Source organism: Peromyscus eremicus, chromosome 15 (assembly GCF_949786415.1).
Source record: "Peromyscus eremicus chromosome 15, PerEre_H2_v1, whole genome shotgun sequence".
NCBI classification, from domain to species: Eukaryota; Metazoa; Chordata; class Mammalia; order Rodentia; family Cricetidae; genus Peromyscus; species Peromyscus eremicus.
In genome coordinates, this window is record NC_081431.1 from 81,825,252 (window position 1) to 81,841,989 (window position 16,738).

Here is a 16,738-nt window from a genome sequence, read left to right on the forward strand (position 1 = left end):
ATGTACACCACCATACCTGAGTCTGCTTTCTTAATCATGAGGACTAAATAAAAAGTGCTAATCTTTTAACCTGTGAAACACATGATTCCTTTAAATACTTAATATTTTTTTTATTAGGGAATCATTCTTGAATTCCTCCCCGGCATATTCTCATGTCTTCCTTTAAAGACATTCTTAAAGTCTCTCTTTATTAGAAGTGTCATCTGACTGTATAGATATTTACATTTTATAAACCCCAACTAAATTCTGGAAACAGAGCTGCATAGGCCCTAAGTATTGGTTGTGTAGGTCTCAGGAAGTGTGAAAGCTCAGGTGTGCAGCATGGCTTCTTAGGCTAACTAACAGGAGAGGCTCTTGACACAGAGAGCCATTCTGTTAAAGATGTGGATCCCATCCTAGAAGATAGTCACTGGGATTTCAGGGTTGTTGTATGCTGGAACAAAGAATTGGGCCGGAGACACAGGTGTAGTGGTGTAAATAGACAGCTTATTAAGAAGGAGAAAGGCAGTCCTGAACAGGGCAGCAAGCTGGTGGGCTGGGACTGGCCTCAAGGTCATGTTCCTTTATAAGTCATTTGCATAACTACCTTCTTATTCCCAGGGGCTTATCTAGCACATTCTCTGTTAGGCTCTGTGTGTCCTTCAGGAGAGAGGGTTTCTGTGCTAACTGGTTGTTTTATATGCTAATCTTGACTCCTTCTCTCTTACTCTTGGGAGAGGGTTTCTGTGCTTATTGGTTGTTTTATATGCTAATCTTGACTCCCTCTCTCTTACTCTTGCCCTCCCACCACACTTCTACCCCATATCATTTTGGGTCCTCCATGCAGTGGGTAGTCAGATAGTCCAGGAGATGGTTTATTGAGAATCTGTGGTACTTTCAGCCATTTCCATACCCTCAAAGACACGACTGAGTGATTAGCCACATTGTTTCCTTAATTTTTCTAGTGGTGTTATTAGTATGACTAATATGAGAGACTGTAGACAAGCAACCCAATGCTGTCTCCATTCTATATGAAAAGAGACAGCGTCCGAAGCTGCCCAAAATGTGCAAAAACCAACCTAGACAGAGTTGGAGTGATCAGATTTTTGTAGCAATCTAGCTGGAAAGAAGACGTTGACCAACTTTAATAATAAACTTCAGAGTTTAGTGATTATACCATTGGAACAAATATCTTCAGTAGTATTAAGTTCCTTGTCATTAGTGATCTTCAGATAACAGTTAAGGGATTATTTGCTGGGGAAATTATAATAATTTGAGAAGTAGATGAGAGACAAAATAACAACCAGCAAGAGTTGAATTTCTTCCTAAGTCTTAGATTTTGTGATTCTTTATTCCATCCTTGTATCATCTTTCATGAATATGTCTGTGAAGGCTTCATTTGCAGACTTTGAAAGCTCCTTTAGTAATTAAGAAGAATTCATGTTTTCAGCATGTTCCTAATGTATTCACAGCGTTAAGCCATGACCTGATTAACAGTGGATCAGGAACTAGGAACATTTTGATGGAATTTGGGTACATTACAGTGAGAATTGTGCTTTTGAGATCAAAGCAGTGGCTCACACCTGTAAGTGGAGGCAAGAGGACTAACATTCAAGGATAACTTCAGATTTGTAGCATGTTCAAGACCAGCCTGGGCTACCTGAGACCCTGTCTCAAAAAGAAAAGAGAATCAGTTCCTCTTTTGGATATTAGGGGTCCTTACAAGTTGAAGTAAGATAAGGAGAGTGAAAGTTCAATTGGTGAAGAAGTTTACTTTGAAATCCTCTGCAATCAGGATCTTCTCACAGCAATCCTGGGCAGAATCAACAGTCTTGTGTTCCACTCACAGCTATCCTGGGCAGAATCAACAGTCTTATGTCACTCTCACAGCTATTCTGGGCAGAATCAACAGTCTTGTGTTCCACTCACAGCTATCCTGGGCAGAATCAACAGTCTTGTGTTCTACTCACAGCTATCCTGGGCAGAATCAACAGTCTTATGTTACTCTCACAGCTATTCTGGGAAGAATCAACAGTCTTGTGTTCCACTCACAGCTATCCTGGGCAGAATCAACAGTCTTGTGTTCCACTCACAGCTATCCTGGGCAGAATCAACAGTCTTATGTTACTCTCACAGCTATTCTGGGAAGAATCAACAGTCTTGTGTTCCACTCACAGCTATCCTGGGCAGAATCAACAGTCTTGTGTTCCACTCACAGCTATCCTGGGCAGAATCAACAGTCCTGTGTTAGAAAGCCTCTTACCTTGCTCTGGTTTTAAGATACCTTTGGAATCTGGTGGTGATGATGAGAAGGCCAGATTAAAAGGAGTCCCATTTGTTCTCTCAGAAGGCTGCAAACTCTAACTCCAGTACTGTGGGCTGAGAAACCAGGGTGCAGAGTTAGAAGGGTAAATCTTGTAAATAGTCAACAAAGTTCTCAGCTGGCAAATGGATTTTACATAGTCAGGCCAGAGGTGAGAAGACGCCTGTGAGTCGAAGGCACACTCTTGAGCCCTGACCTGGCGGCAGTTTGTTTCGGCAGGACTGCGGTTCTTCATTGCCCTTCCTGTTAGTATTGACGTCTCCAGTTCTGGACTTACTCAGCCTAGGCTGCTGCTGTCACTTCCAGTGAAAACAGAGCCTGGTGTTTAAATAAAGGAAAGGATAGTCACTTCTGGGATGTAAACTCTCTCTCTCCCTCAAACACACACACACACACACACACACACACACACACACACACACACACACACACACGTTGGAGAATAGAGGTAGATTTTGAGGTGGGAGGGTTCTCAGGCCTGGGTTTTTAAGTCACAGAAAACTACTTAGAAACTTGGAAATTGAAGAAAAGGCTTTAAATGGAAGCAGCATGTCCAGAGAGAGGAGTGATCTGAGAATATCGTTGATCTCTACACTTCATTTTATTTCTGTATGCCTGTGGGGTGTGTGTGTGTGTGTGTGTGTGTGTGTGTGTGTGTGTGTGTGTGTGTGTTGTGCATACATGTACACACATGGAGGCCACAAGACAACTTTGCATGTCATCTTCAGCAAAGCCTTCCACTTCTTTTCGAGATTGTCTCTCATTGGCTATGAGTTCACCAATTAGGATAGTCTGGCTGGCCTGTGAGCTCCAAGATTCTGTCTGGTTCTACCTACCAGGTGCTGAGGTTATGGTACATGTCAGTACAAATGGTATCAAATCAGGTCCTTGTGCTTGCAAGGAAAGTGCTCTTTAGAAAGAACTAAAACATCAGCCCAGCCATACAACATTTTACTGAATAACAATTCTCCCTACCCCATAACACAAACATTTTTTTTTCTTCAAAGTTTTTATGTGACAAATATTCTCGGAGACCATGCCCTGCCTTTAAGAATTTGCTTTTCAGCCAGAAATGTATCAGCTTCTTATAGACATAAGGTTTGTACAGCTTTCGTACAGTTAAACTATCTGCCAGGAAGACTGTGGATACTAGGTACAGGGAAGAGAACAAAGTTGGCCCATTCATTCTGGCAGAGAAAGTCACAGAACATTGCATGAAGCCAGTGACTGTTCAATCAGGAGTGATAAGTCAGTATTCTCTTGACAAACAAAATTTTAACAAAACCTTTTAATTGTTCTTTCCTCATTTTATCATGGTATTTTCACTGTATATTGTAAAATGTGTGTGTGTGTGTGTGTGTGTGTGTGTGTGTGTGTGTTCACCTATGGGAATTAGTTGCTTCTGTCCTCGCTCTGAAAAATTGTACTAACAGAGCGATTTAAGAAGAAAGAGTCATAATTTGAGGATAGCATTCATCATGGAAGGGAAGGAATGGTAGCAAGAGCTGAAGGTAGCAGGAAGCAGAGGGAGATGAATTGGTGCTCATCTCTCTTCCTCCTTTGTCTCCAGTCCAGGACTCCAGGCCTTGTAATGGTGCTGCCTACATGTAGGGTAGGTTTTCTAACTTCAGTTAACCTAATCTGCATAAGCCCTCAGAGGCACGACCTGAGGCTTGTCTGTTTTGTGATTTTAGATAGTGTCAAGTTGACAGTCAGCATAAATCATCACACTGTCTATGTATGTACCCATGATACAAATATTTAAATTGGTCTTTTTGGTTCCCTGATATTTGAAATAAAAAAGTGAAGTTAGAAGATACACAAACAAAGCTATCAATCTATGCTGAAATTCTCTCAGTACAAAATCCAAATGATGCTCATAGGTCACCTTCCTTTTGTGGTTGCTCAGATGCCTCTGGAATTGAGTGATTTGTGTGTCTTTGCTTTAGTATTTCTCTTCTATCAATTCTGCTGGAGCATATAAATTTATAAGGATCACAGTCTGAATTTCTGATTGCCCACACCTCAAAAGGAATAATTATGACCTGAGATACCTTGTATTTCGTATGTACTAGCTAAAGGGAAATAGAAAGAAGAAAGGATCATGACATAAAGTGTCTTCAAAGTACAAAGCTTAACAGTTGCTTGTAGATGTAACCAACCTTCTTATTAAATAAGAAACACAGAACCAATGCAAAGAAGAAAGCCAAGAGGTCAGAGCTAAGAGCTAAAACCTTACCCTTCCTCCTGCAGTGGTCCTACCTCTCCGAACTCACTACCCCTGTGTTAATGTCTTTATATAGTGTTCCTGTTCTGCCTTCTCATTGGTTGTATACCCAACCACATGACCGCCTCGTCACGGCCTGTCTGTATAGGCCTCCTGGTTTTTCTTGCTTGGTATTGAGATTAAAGGCATGTGTGTCCAATAATGGCTGTATCCCTGAACACACAGAGACTTACCCAGCTCTGCATACCAAGTGCTGGGATTCCAAGTATACGCCACCACTGCCCTGCTTTCCTATGGCTTGCTAATAGCTCTGACCCCCGGGCAACTTGATTTATTAACATACAAATAACATTTTAATACAAATAAAATATCACCATAGTTGCTAGACAGGGTCAATTTGACAATAGGATATCCTTTCTATCCCCACTTCCTCTCAGGAAAGCTCTTCAGAGGTTACTGCTTCCTCTTGCCACCCACTGCTCTGACACCAGTATGCTTGAGATCTTCTGGGCATAAGGAATTCTGATGCACAAAGTTGGAGAAGCATGACCCAGAATGTTATTTTCTTGGCCTCACTTGGCCCTGACCACTTCAGTCTCTGGGATTGCTCTATCTATAGATACTTTCCATGTTAGGCTTGATTGCATCGTTGCATACATGTGTGAACTTTAAATAATTTCTTACTTCCCTCCCATAATCCATTTCCTAATAGTGTGGCTGTGACCCATTATGACCTTTCAGCAAAGACCATGAGTGCTCTTCAAGGGCAGGATATGTTCAGTACCTTACTAACCCACAGTGCTTAGTGGTGGGTTTGATCCAAGGAATAGAGGCATATGGGTAGGATACAATATGAACATTATTTCTTGTTTCTCTTCTTTTTATTGTAGTGAATCCTTTAAATTTTTTGTTTACTCCTAAGTATCTAAATATTATTTAGATATAATAACTTCTAATATGAATAGAAGTTTGCCCCTACTTCCTACCCTAGATTTTTAAGTACTGATTTCTCTTTCTTCTGTTATGGTTAGATTTGGAGTAAGAGAGTAATTATATCAAATGAGGTCATGGAGGTTGAAGCCCTGATCTTAAAGAAGACACTGGAAGAATTTATCTTTTCTCTTCTCATGGCATCTAAGGACAGAGTTGGGAAAGTCAGTGTCAATAAGCAAAGATGAGAAACCTCTCTCTAAGTGGAAAGACTAAACAGCTTCATATTCAATCTCCAACACTAGAAGCATAAGAAAAAAATCATATAGTAGGCCAAGGGTTTCTCAGTATGTGATATTTTATTTTAACCAATTGAATACAGGCAAAATAAAATAATGTATGTATGTATGTATGTATTTATTTATATATATATATATATATATATATATATATATATATATATATATACTCAACAGACAGAAATTTACAAAGCATTTCATCACCTTATTGATAGTAGTAATAATATGAATTATTAGCTTAATATTGTGTTATCAGAGCATGAATACAAAGGCCAATATTTAACACATGTGATATTAAAGGATAATTAAAAGAGGAAATGGAGAGTGCCCAGAAGGTGAGCACTTCATGGGCAGAAAATTGCTAGAGGAAGGTGAAAATAAGGGTATAGGTAGTCTCACATCAGGTGGCTGTCATTGCACAGGGAGAGCAGATTTATCTATGCCCAAGCATGGGAACAAGAACATTTAAGAATGAATTTTTTCTAAAGCCTGGTGAAACATCCCTTCTAAAGAGAGGTAGAAAGATCAGCAGAGGGGATAAAAATCAAGGGAGAGAGAGTATATGTGAAGGACTAATAGTCTTGTGTACTGACAGATCACACACTTTAAGCTCCAGTCAGTAGATACAGTTAAACATGGTTTAAAGCCTCTATGTGTGTCAGTCATGGTGAGTGTAGAGCTACTTGGCTGCACAAATCATTATCAAAGAAAACCAAAATATGGAGAGTAGAAACGTCTTAATTAGTCATCTAAGTTCTCCGGCAAGGAACACTAATCAAAGGCTTATATAGACATGAAGCTAATGAAATATCAGACATAATAACTCTACAGACACCTATTGAGGGTATTCTTAGTCTATGAGGGCTGCAGGCAGAATGCTGTTGACTGGGTGATGTGAAGGGGGAAGTCATTTCCTTAAAGGGTATGAAGACTAGGAGTGCAAAGTCAAGTGCTGGCTGACAGAGCTGTGGTCTGTTGAGGGGTCTTCTGTTGGGTTGACCACCTTTTCTACTTGTGCTCATGTGTTTACATCAAAGGGAGATGAAGGAGCGGGAGAAATCGTGAAGGAGCAGGGAAGGAGGAAGTGTGTGTGTGTGTGTGTGTGTGTGTGTGTGTAGACCGAGAAAAATGGAAATTTCTGAATCATCTTGTTTCTTTTCTTTGAAGGATGCTAATCCTGTAAGATCAGGGAATGTTTTTTGTGACATCATTTTGTGACTGGAGAAACTGGCATCCCCTCTTTAGTTCTTCATCTCTTTAATGGAGGTAGTCAAGAATGGGCTCAGAAAGAAGGTCAAGGATAAAGTTATTAGAGTCTAAAACAAAACGGAAGCAGGCAAACAGTAACTCTCTACAACTGCCCAGAGGACAGAGACACAGAAGAAGAGAGAACCATGCTGTTTGAGCTAGGCATGGAGATTGGCTGCATAGCAAAAAGAGAAAAGTAAGGAAGCCCAGAAGATCGGGCAAAGCACAAGTGGGCTCTGGAGAAGCCTCTGAAAGAAAGGACAGAAGATAAGAGAAAGGGATGGTTACAGTGCTCAGAAAGAAAGGCAGACCCAGCAGAAACTCATGACGATCATGAAGCTTCACTCAGGGGTTCTGAGAAAGACAGGTACATTATCAGATTAAAGAAATAATTCCGTTTTCATCTCTTTAGCTTGGCTTAGTGTGAGCCAGCCTTCCTGAGGGGTGGTCCTTTGAACAGCTGATTGGCCAGCCCATTTAGATCAACTCTTTTTTTTTTAAATTTTATTTTACAATATAATTTAATTCTACATATCAGCCACAGATTCCCTTGTTCTCCCCCCTTTCGCCCCCCCCCGCGCCTTTCCCCCAGCCCACCCCCAATTCCCATCACCTCCAGGGCAAAGACTCCCCTGAGGTTTGAGTTCAACCTGGAAGATTCAGTCCAGGAAGGTCAAGTCCCCTCCTCCTAGGCTGAGCCAAGTGTCCCTGCATAAGCCCCAGGTTCCAAACAGCCAGCTCATGCACTGAGGACAGGACTTGGTCTCACTGCCTGGATGCCTCCCAAACAGATCAAGCCAATCAACTGTCTCACCTATTCAGAGGGCCTGATCCAGTTGGGGGCCCCTCAGCCATTGGTTCATAGTTCATGTGTTTCCATTCATTTGGCTATTTGTCCCCGTGCTTTATCCAACCTTGGACTCAACAATTCTCACTCATATAAACCCTCCTCTTTCTTGCCAATTGGACTCCTGGAGCTCCACCTGCGACCTAGCCGTGGATCTATGCATCAAGTTCCCTCATTCATTGGATGGGGTTTCTAGCACGACAATTAGGATGTTTGGCCATCCCATCACCAGAGTAGGTCAGTTCGGGCTGTCTCTCGACCATTGCCAGCAGTCTATTGTGGGGGCATCTTTGTGGATTTCTGTGAGCCTCTCTAGCACTTTGCTTCTTCCTATTCTCATGTGGTCTTCATTTACCATGGTCTCCTATTCCTTGTTCTCCCTCTCTGTTGTTGATCCAGCTGGGATCTCCCGCTGCCCCAAGCTCTCTTTCCCTCCACCCTAGCCCTTCATTTACCCCACTCACGTCCAGGCTATTCATGTAGATCTCATCCATTTCTCCATCATTAGGCGATCCCTGTGTCTTTCTTGGGGTCCTATTTTCCAGGTAGCCTCCCTGGTATTGTGAGTAGCAGTCCAGACATCCTTGTTCCACATCTAGTATCCTCCTATGAGTGTGTACATACCATGTTTGACTTTCTGAGTCTGGGTTACCTCACTCAGGATGATCTTTTTCTAAATCCATCCATTTGCCTGCAAACTTCATGATGTCATTGTTTTTCTCTGCTGAGTAGTATTCCATTGTGTATATGTACCACATTTTATTTATCCATTCTTCAGTTGAAGGGCATCTAGGTTGTTTCCATGTTCTGACTATTACAAACAATGCTGATATGAACATAGCTGAACAAGTGCTCTTGTGGTGTGGTTGAGCATTCCTTGGGTACATGCCCAAGAGTGGTATAGCTGGACCTTGGGGGTGATGGATTCCCAATTTTCTAAGAAAGCGCCATATTGATTTCCAAAGTGGTTGTACAAGCTTGCATTCCCACCAGCAGTGGAGGAGAGTTCCCCTAGCTCCACATCCTCTCCAGCATAAGGTGTCTTCAGTGTTTTTGATCTTAGCCATTCTGACAGGCATAAGGTGGTGTCTCAGAGTTGTTTTGATTTGCATTTCCCTGATAATTAGGGATGTTGAGCAATTCCTTAAATGTCTTTCAGCCATTTGAGTTTCCTCTGTTGAGAATTCTCTGTTTAGTTCTATAGACCATTTCTTAATTGGACTGTTGGGCATTTTGATATCTAATTTTTTGAGTTCCTTATATATTCTGGATATCAGTCCTCTGTCAGATGTGGGATTGGTGAAGATCTTTTCCCATTCTGTAGGCTGTCGCTTTGCCTTGTTGACCATATCCTTTGCCCTACAAAAGCTTCTCAGTTTCAAGAGGTCCCATTGATTGATTGTTTCAGTGTCTGTGCTATTGGTGTTATATTTAGGAAGTGATCTCCTATGACAATGCGTTCAAGACTACTTCCTACTTTCTCTTCTAGCAAGATCAGAGTAGCTGGATTTATGTTGAGGTCCTTGATCCACTTGGACTTAAGTTTTGTGTACAGTGATAGATATGGATCTATTTGCAGCCTTCTACATGTTGATATGCAGTAATACCAGCACCATTTGTTGAAGATGCTTTCTTTTTTCCATTGTACACTTTTGGCTTCTTTGTCAAAAATTATATGTTCATAGGTGTGCGGATTAATGTCAGGTTCTTCAATTTGATTCCATTGGTCCATATGTCGGTTTTTATGCCAGTACCAAGCTGTTTTTATTACTGTAGCTCTATAGTAGAGCTTGAAGTCAGGGATCGTGATGCCTCCAGAGGTTTTATTGTACAGGATTCTTTTGGCTATCCTGGGTTTTTTGTTTTTCCATATGAAGTTAAGTATTATTCTTTCCAGGTGTGTGAAGAATTGCATTGGGATTTTGATGGGGATTGCATTGAATCTGTAGATTGCTTTTGGTAAAATTGCCATTTTTACTATGTTAGTCCTGCCTATCCATGAGCATGGGAGATCTTTCCATTTTCTGACATCTTCTTCAATTTCTTTTCTCAGGGACTTAAAGTTCTTGTCATATAGGTCCTTCACTTGCTTGGTTAGTGTTACCCCAAGGTATTTTATATCATTTGTGGCTATTGTAATGGGTGATGTATCTCTGATTTCCTTCTCAGCCTCGTTGTCAATTGCAAATAGGAGGGCTACTGATTTTTTTTTAAGTTGATCTTGTATCCTGCTATGTTGCTGAATGTGTTTATAAGCTCTATCAGTTCCTTGGTGGAATCTTTGGGGTCACTCAAGTATACTATCATGTCATCTGCAAACAGGGAAAGCTTGACTTCTTCCTTTCCAATTTGTATCCCCTCAGTCTCCTTATGTTGTCTTATTGCTCTGGCTAGAACTTCAAATACTATATTGAATAAGTATGGGGAGAGCAGACAGCCTTGCCTTGTTCCTGATTTTAATGGAATTGCTTTGAGTTTCTCTCCATTTAATTTGATGTTGGCTGTTGGCTTGCTGTAAATTGCCTTTATTATGTTTAGGTATGTTTCCTGTATTCCTGATCGCTCCAAGACCTTTATCATGAAGGGGTGTTGGATTTTGTCAAATGCCTTTTCTGCATCTAGTGAGATGATCATGTGGTTTTTTTCTTTGAGTTTGTTTATGTGGTGTATTACATTGACAGACTTTCGTATGTTGAATCAGCCTTGCATCCCTGGGATGAAGCCTACTTGATCATGGTGGATAATTGTTTTGATGTGTTCTTGGAGTCTGTTTGCCGGTATTTTATTGAGTATTTTTGCATCAATGTTCATGAGGGAGATCAGTCTGTAGTTCTCTTTCTTTGTTGTATCCTTGTTTGGTTTAGGAATCAGGGTAATTGTAGCCTCATAGAAGGAGTTTGGTAATGTTCCTTCTGTTTCTATTGTGTGGAACAATTTAGAGAGTATTGGTATTAACTCTTCTTTGAAGATCTGGTAGAATTCTGTGCTGAAACCATCTGGTCCTGGGCTTTTTTTGGTTGGGAGACTTTTAATGACTGTTTCTATTTCCTTAAGGGTTATTGGACTATTTAAATAGTTTATCTGGTCTTGATTTAATTTAGGTATGTGGTACCTATCCAGAAAATTATCCATTTCTTTTAGATTTTCCAGTTTTATGGAGTAGAGGTTTTTGAAGTATGACCTGCTGATTCTCTGGATTTCCTCAATGTCTGTTGTTATGTTCCCCTTTTCATTTCTGATTTTTGTTAATTTGGAGGCTCTCTCTTTGCCTTTTGGTTAGTTTGGATAAGGCATTGTCTATCTTGTTGATTTTCTCAAAGAACCAACTCTTTGTTTCATTGATTTTTTTTTTTTTGTATTGTTCTCTTTGTTTCTATTTTATTGATTTCAGCTCTCACTTTGATTATCTCCTGGCATCTATTCTTCCTGGGAGACTTTGCTTCTTCTTGTTCTAGAGCTTTCAGGTGTGCTGTTAAGTCACTCGTGTGAAATTTCTCCAAGTTCTTTATGTGGGCATTTAGTGCTATGAATTTCCCTCTTAGCGCTACTTTCATAGTGTCCCATAATTTTGGGTATGTGGTGTCTTCATTTTCATCGATCTCTAGGAAGTCTTTAATTTCTTTCTTTATTTCTTCCTTAACCCATTGGTGATTCAGTTGGGTATTATTCAGTTTCCAAGAGATTGTAGGTTTTCTGTAGTTTTTGTTGTTGTTGAATCTAACTTTAAACCATGGTGGTCTGATAGAACACAGGAGGTTATTCCAATTGTTTTGTATCTGTTGAGATTTGCTTTGTGGCCAAGTATGTGGTCGATTTTAGAGAAGGTTCCATGGGGTGCTGAGAAGAAGGTATATTCTTTTTTGTTAGGATGGAATGTTCTGTAGATATCGATTAAGTCCATTTGAGTCGTGACATCAGTTAAGTCCTTTATTTCTCTGTTAAGTTTCGATTTGTGAGATCTGTCCAGTGGTGAAAGTAGGGTGTTGAGGTCTCCCACTATTAATGTGTGGGGTTTTATATGTGGTTTAAGCTTTAGTAATGTTTCTTTTACATATGTGGGTGTCCTTGTGTTTGGGGCATAAATGTTCAGAATTGAAACTTCATCTTGGTGGATCTTTCCTGTGATGAGTATGTAATGTCCTTCTTGATCTCTTTTGACTGATTTTAGTTTGAAATGATTTTGCTGGATATAAGGATGGCTACACCCACTTGTTTCTTAAGACCGTTTGATTGGAAAGTCTTTTCCCAGCCTTTTATTCTTAGGTAGTGTCTGTCTTTGAATTTGTGGTGTGTTTCTTGTATGCAGCAGAAAGATGGGTACTGCTTTCGTTTCCATTCTGCAAGCCTATGTCTTTTTATAGGTGATTTAAGTCCATTGATATTAAGGGATATTAATGACCAGTAATTGTTCATTCCTGTTATTTTTTGGTGGTAGTGTGTGTGTACTTCTTCTTTGGGTTTTACTGCTGTAGCTTTATCTATTGCCTGTGTTTTCAAGGGTGTATCTGACTTCCTTGGGTTGGAATTTTCCCTCTAGTGCTTTCTGTAGGGCTGAGTTTTTGGATAAGTATTGTTTAAATCTGACTTTGTCTTGGAATATCTTGTTCACTCTGTCTATGTTGATTGAAAGTTTTGCTGGGTATATTAGTCTAAGCTGGCATCCATGGTCTCTTAGTGTCTGCATTACATCTGTCCAGGTCCTTCTGGCTTTCAAAGTCTCCATTGAGAAATCAGGTGTTATTCTGATGGGTTTGCCTTTATAAGTCACTTGGCCTTTTTCCTTTCCTGCTCTTAATACTCTTTTTTTATTCTGTACATTTAGTTGTTTAATTATTATGTGGCAAGGGGACTTTTTTGGGGGGATCTAGTCTGTTTGGTGTTCTATAGGCTTCTTGTATCTTCATAGGCATTTCCTTTAAGTTGGGAAAGTTTTCTTCTATGATCTTGTTGAATATATTTTCTGTGCCTTTGACTTGGTATTCTTCTCCTTCTTCTACCCCTATTATTTGTAGGTTTGGTCTCTTCATGGTGTCCCAAATTTCTTGGACATTTTGGGTCATGACTTTGTTGGCTTTAGTGTTTTCTTTGACTGATGAATCTATTTCTTCTACCATATCTTCAATGCTGCAGATCCTCTCTTCCATCTCTTGCATTCTGTTGGTTATACTTGCATCTGAAGTTCCCATTCATTTACTCAGATTTTCTATTTCCAGCATTCCCTCTGTTTGTGTCTTCTTCATTTTTTCTATTTCCCTTTTCAGGTCTTGGACTGTTTCCTTCATTTGTTTTATTGCTTTTTCATGATTTTCTTTCAGGGCTTTATTGTTTTCTTCCAGGGCTTTATTGTTTTCTTCTACTTTATTTGTCTTTTCCTCTAGTTTTTTTATAGCATTCTTCCCATTTTTTGTTTGTCTTTTCCTCTATATAAGCCTCTACCTTCTTCATGATGTTATTCATAAGGCTGTTTTCTTCTGCTTCTTCCAATTTTTGATGTTCAGGTCTAGATGTTGGAGGAGGGCTAGGTTCTGGTGATGCTGTACTGCTCTTCATTTTGTTGTATGTACTTCTGCCTTGACATCTTCCCATCTCCTTGTGGTTCATTCTTGGTCTTATCAGCACACTTGGTTCAGAAAGAGCTGACAGATTCAGGAAGCCTCTCTCTCTCTTGTCCAGATGGGAAGTTTGAGGCAGGATGGGATCTCTTGTTCAGAGGGGAAGTCCAGGGCAGGATGGGAGCTCTTGTCCAGAAGGGATTTCTGGGGCAAGATGGGAGCTGGGGGCCAGTCTCTAAGTCTCAGGAAGTGGCTGGTGTCTCAGGCGATGATGGGTGTGGGGGCAGGGCTTGGAAATTGCAGGGTCTGCCTGAGGTCTTGGAGAAGGGAGCCTTCCCAGTAGGAGTAGTAGGGAACCTGCTCGGTGGCTAGAGCCTGGGGCCAAGTTGGGCAGGTCTTCCCTGGAGTGGCTGGTGCCCAGGGATGGGATCTAGGCTGAGCCCAGGCACTCACCTCTTGTCCAGACTAGATCAACTCTTGGGCAGAATGTAATGATATGTCTCCACACAGGGGTCAATTCTATTCTTAGAATTGTAACAATTGATCTTAATTATCATCTCCAAATATAGCCACATTGAATGTTAAGCATATATATATATATATATATAATTTATATATTGTATATATATATTATTTATAACACTTAAAATGTACTAGATACTGATCTATGCACACGTAATAGAAAAATTAATAGAGTATTATTGACTTTCAGAAGATTCATAAGATGAAGAGCCATGTTTGATTCATCTTAATAATATCATCAATGAGCAAAGCAGCTTAGATTACAGAGTGTTCTATCATTGAAATATGTATTCTGCCTCTAGTAAGATAGTCACACAACTATCAAGTGTAGTAAGTCCTCAGAGAGTCCATGATAAGATTTTGTAACCAAAAACAACGGTTTAACCTCTTGAGGCATATAGAGCCAGAAAAACAGAAGAGATAAAAAGAGTGAAGTGTTGATATAAAAATACAACTCTCATGTGAAAAAGGATAAGAGATATTTCATTCTAGAGTCAGCTATGAGTGACCATGGCCACAGAACACAGAGTACTCAGAGAACACAGACTTGGGGTACCTCAAACTTTACGTCCCAATGTGGTAACAGTTTGATAGAGTTTTTATAATACTAGAACAGAGAAAAATCATGGATTAAGGCACTTATCCAATACATTTGAAAAATATTAGGTAGGAAGGTTATAGAAGATACTAGCTGAGGACACTCAGCTTCTTGGTCAGTGAGAGCTCATTACTTCTTAAGTTAATATATCCCAAAGGGGTTTCGTTTGTCAGTAATAAAGCTGTTAGCTCAGACACAAAGTTGGGCAAGTGATGGTTAGGGAGGATGTTAAAGATGTCCAATGAAAAGAAGGTACACTTCTTTAAAATAACTTTTCTCATAGAAGGAAGGTTTAATATTACTGCAAGTAATTCTCTAGTCAGTGCTCTCCCCAAAGAAAGCAAAGGATTTGAGAGATAGACATGCATACTCATGGAGGAAACTCTCTTTATATAGAATAGCTACAGTTTCCAGGTAACTAACAGACATGAACACTTTCAGGCTGAGCATTTAGTGTTAGAATGAGCAAAACATAGCTGCATCGGGTCCTCTAAAGAGAGTCAGAATGACTTGGCAATCATGAAGGACACGTTACAGATTTCTCCAGGCATCTTGCTAAAAGAAGGACAATCTGAGAGTGCATATACTCTCATTTAAAGGGGCAACAACTTTCCCAAACCTCCAGCTGCCTAGAGGATAACAATGTCACAAGACAGCAGTGGAGTGACTCTGGGGAGAGAGTATGCCTCATCCCTGGTGAGTGAATGAGCAAAGGCTTCTGAGCGAACTTGGGCAGGAACAGAGGCTGAATTGAGTGTTATGGTTCATCAGAGTTTTCTCTCTGAAGTTCCATTTGGCCAACTCTAGCACATGTGTAGTTTGGAACTCCATCTGTTGATCAGCTATTCTGTGGCTATATTTTTGAAAAGCCTCTGGATCTTCTCACTTTGTTCTTAGAACTGAGCAACTGCTTTTTTTTTTTTCAAGTAAGGTTGCTCTCTCACCACTATAATGTCTGCCTATAATTATTATCTTCCCTTGTGATGTTCAGTTGTTTGAAAAGCGGGGCAAGGATTGCTCAACGTACCCTTTGTTTTCATCTGTAGATTTGGGATAATTGTGTTGGTCAAGGGTCTCGCAGCAGGTTTTGGGGATTAATGAGATCCTGTTTGTAAAGGGTTTGCAGGACTCAGATGGAAGATGTGGGATAAATACAAAATAGGGTTATTGCAGAAGGCACCAAAGAGCTGGCTGCACACTGAGCCACCTGGATCATTTTTTAAATGCTGGCGTGTAGAGATTGGGGTATTGCATGTTTAACTTTTGGACTAGACCTCTAATTAGAGGTTTAAGGATTAAGGAAATAGTTACCATCTGTGTGAAGAAAGCCTTTTTCAGGTGAAAGGCATGTTGTTATTCTTCTTGCTGGACTTGACCTATAAACACTTGTACCTTGGGATGGGAAAGGGATTCTGCAGAAGACCGGGCTTCTTCCATACAGTTTGTTTTCTTTTGTGCAGCAAGGATGCCTTGAATGGTCATTAATTCTTCTACTTCAAAGTTCCTCAAGATGCACTTCCACTTTACTGTGCAGCTTGGCTCCTTGGTGCTTTAGCATGTCCTTGTGTTCTGTCCTCCTCCCTGTGTCTATGCGTGCTTATCTCTGGTGACAGACCATTTTCTCCCATGGTTCGTTCAAGGTTTTGTGGAGTTTGTGTGTTTTGTGGCGAACATTGTATTCGCTGCCTATACCAACCCCATTCCTGGTGACACTGTTCTTGATGATCTAGGTTCAGGCTGAGTGTTTAGAGACCTCTTACTCTAGAATGTAATAAAAAACGCAAAGAGATTGCCAAGTATTGAAGGAAATACCAACAAAGCAGTGGTGCAGATTAGAGAGAAATGAACTGTCATATTTGACAGAGGGCCATATAAGTGAGGATACTCAAGCACAACAGCTAACTCTTTGGGATCTTTCTGGTGGGATTTAAGGAGACAAGGGGTGGTTTCTAAGTGTCATAGTTTGGGGGTGCTATTTTGATTGATATGTTAAATTATATAATCATTTTTCTACTCTGATTGTCCCTTCCAATATTGCATCTGATATTAATCATATGCTTACTTGGTTATACATAAGCCTAATGTGGTAAATAGAGGATTCTCTCTAGAACTTTACTTGACAACACAGTTTTGCCTTATTACACATAAGCTTAAAATCACTTCAGACCAGATCAGTGACTATGTTTGAATAGAATCTGTCTAAGTTTGAATCT

The 16,738-nt window shown here is 40.2% G+C and overlaps 1 protein-coding gene across 3 annotated transcripts in view; it reads left to right on the top strand.

Annotated features, from left to right (window-relative positions):
* LOC131925151 (contactin-associated protein like 5-1-like) overlaps positions 1-16,738 on the top strand; it is an 898,625-nt gene that overhangs the window by 776,391 nt on the left and 105,496 nt on the right. The window lies entirely within an intron of this gene.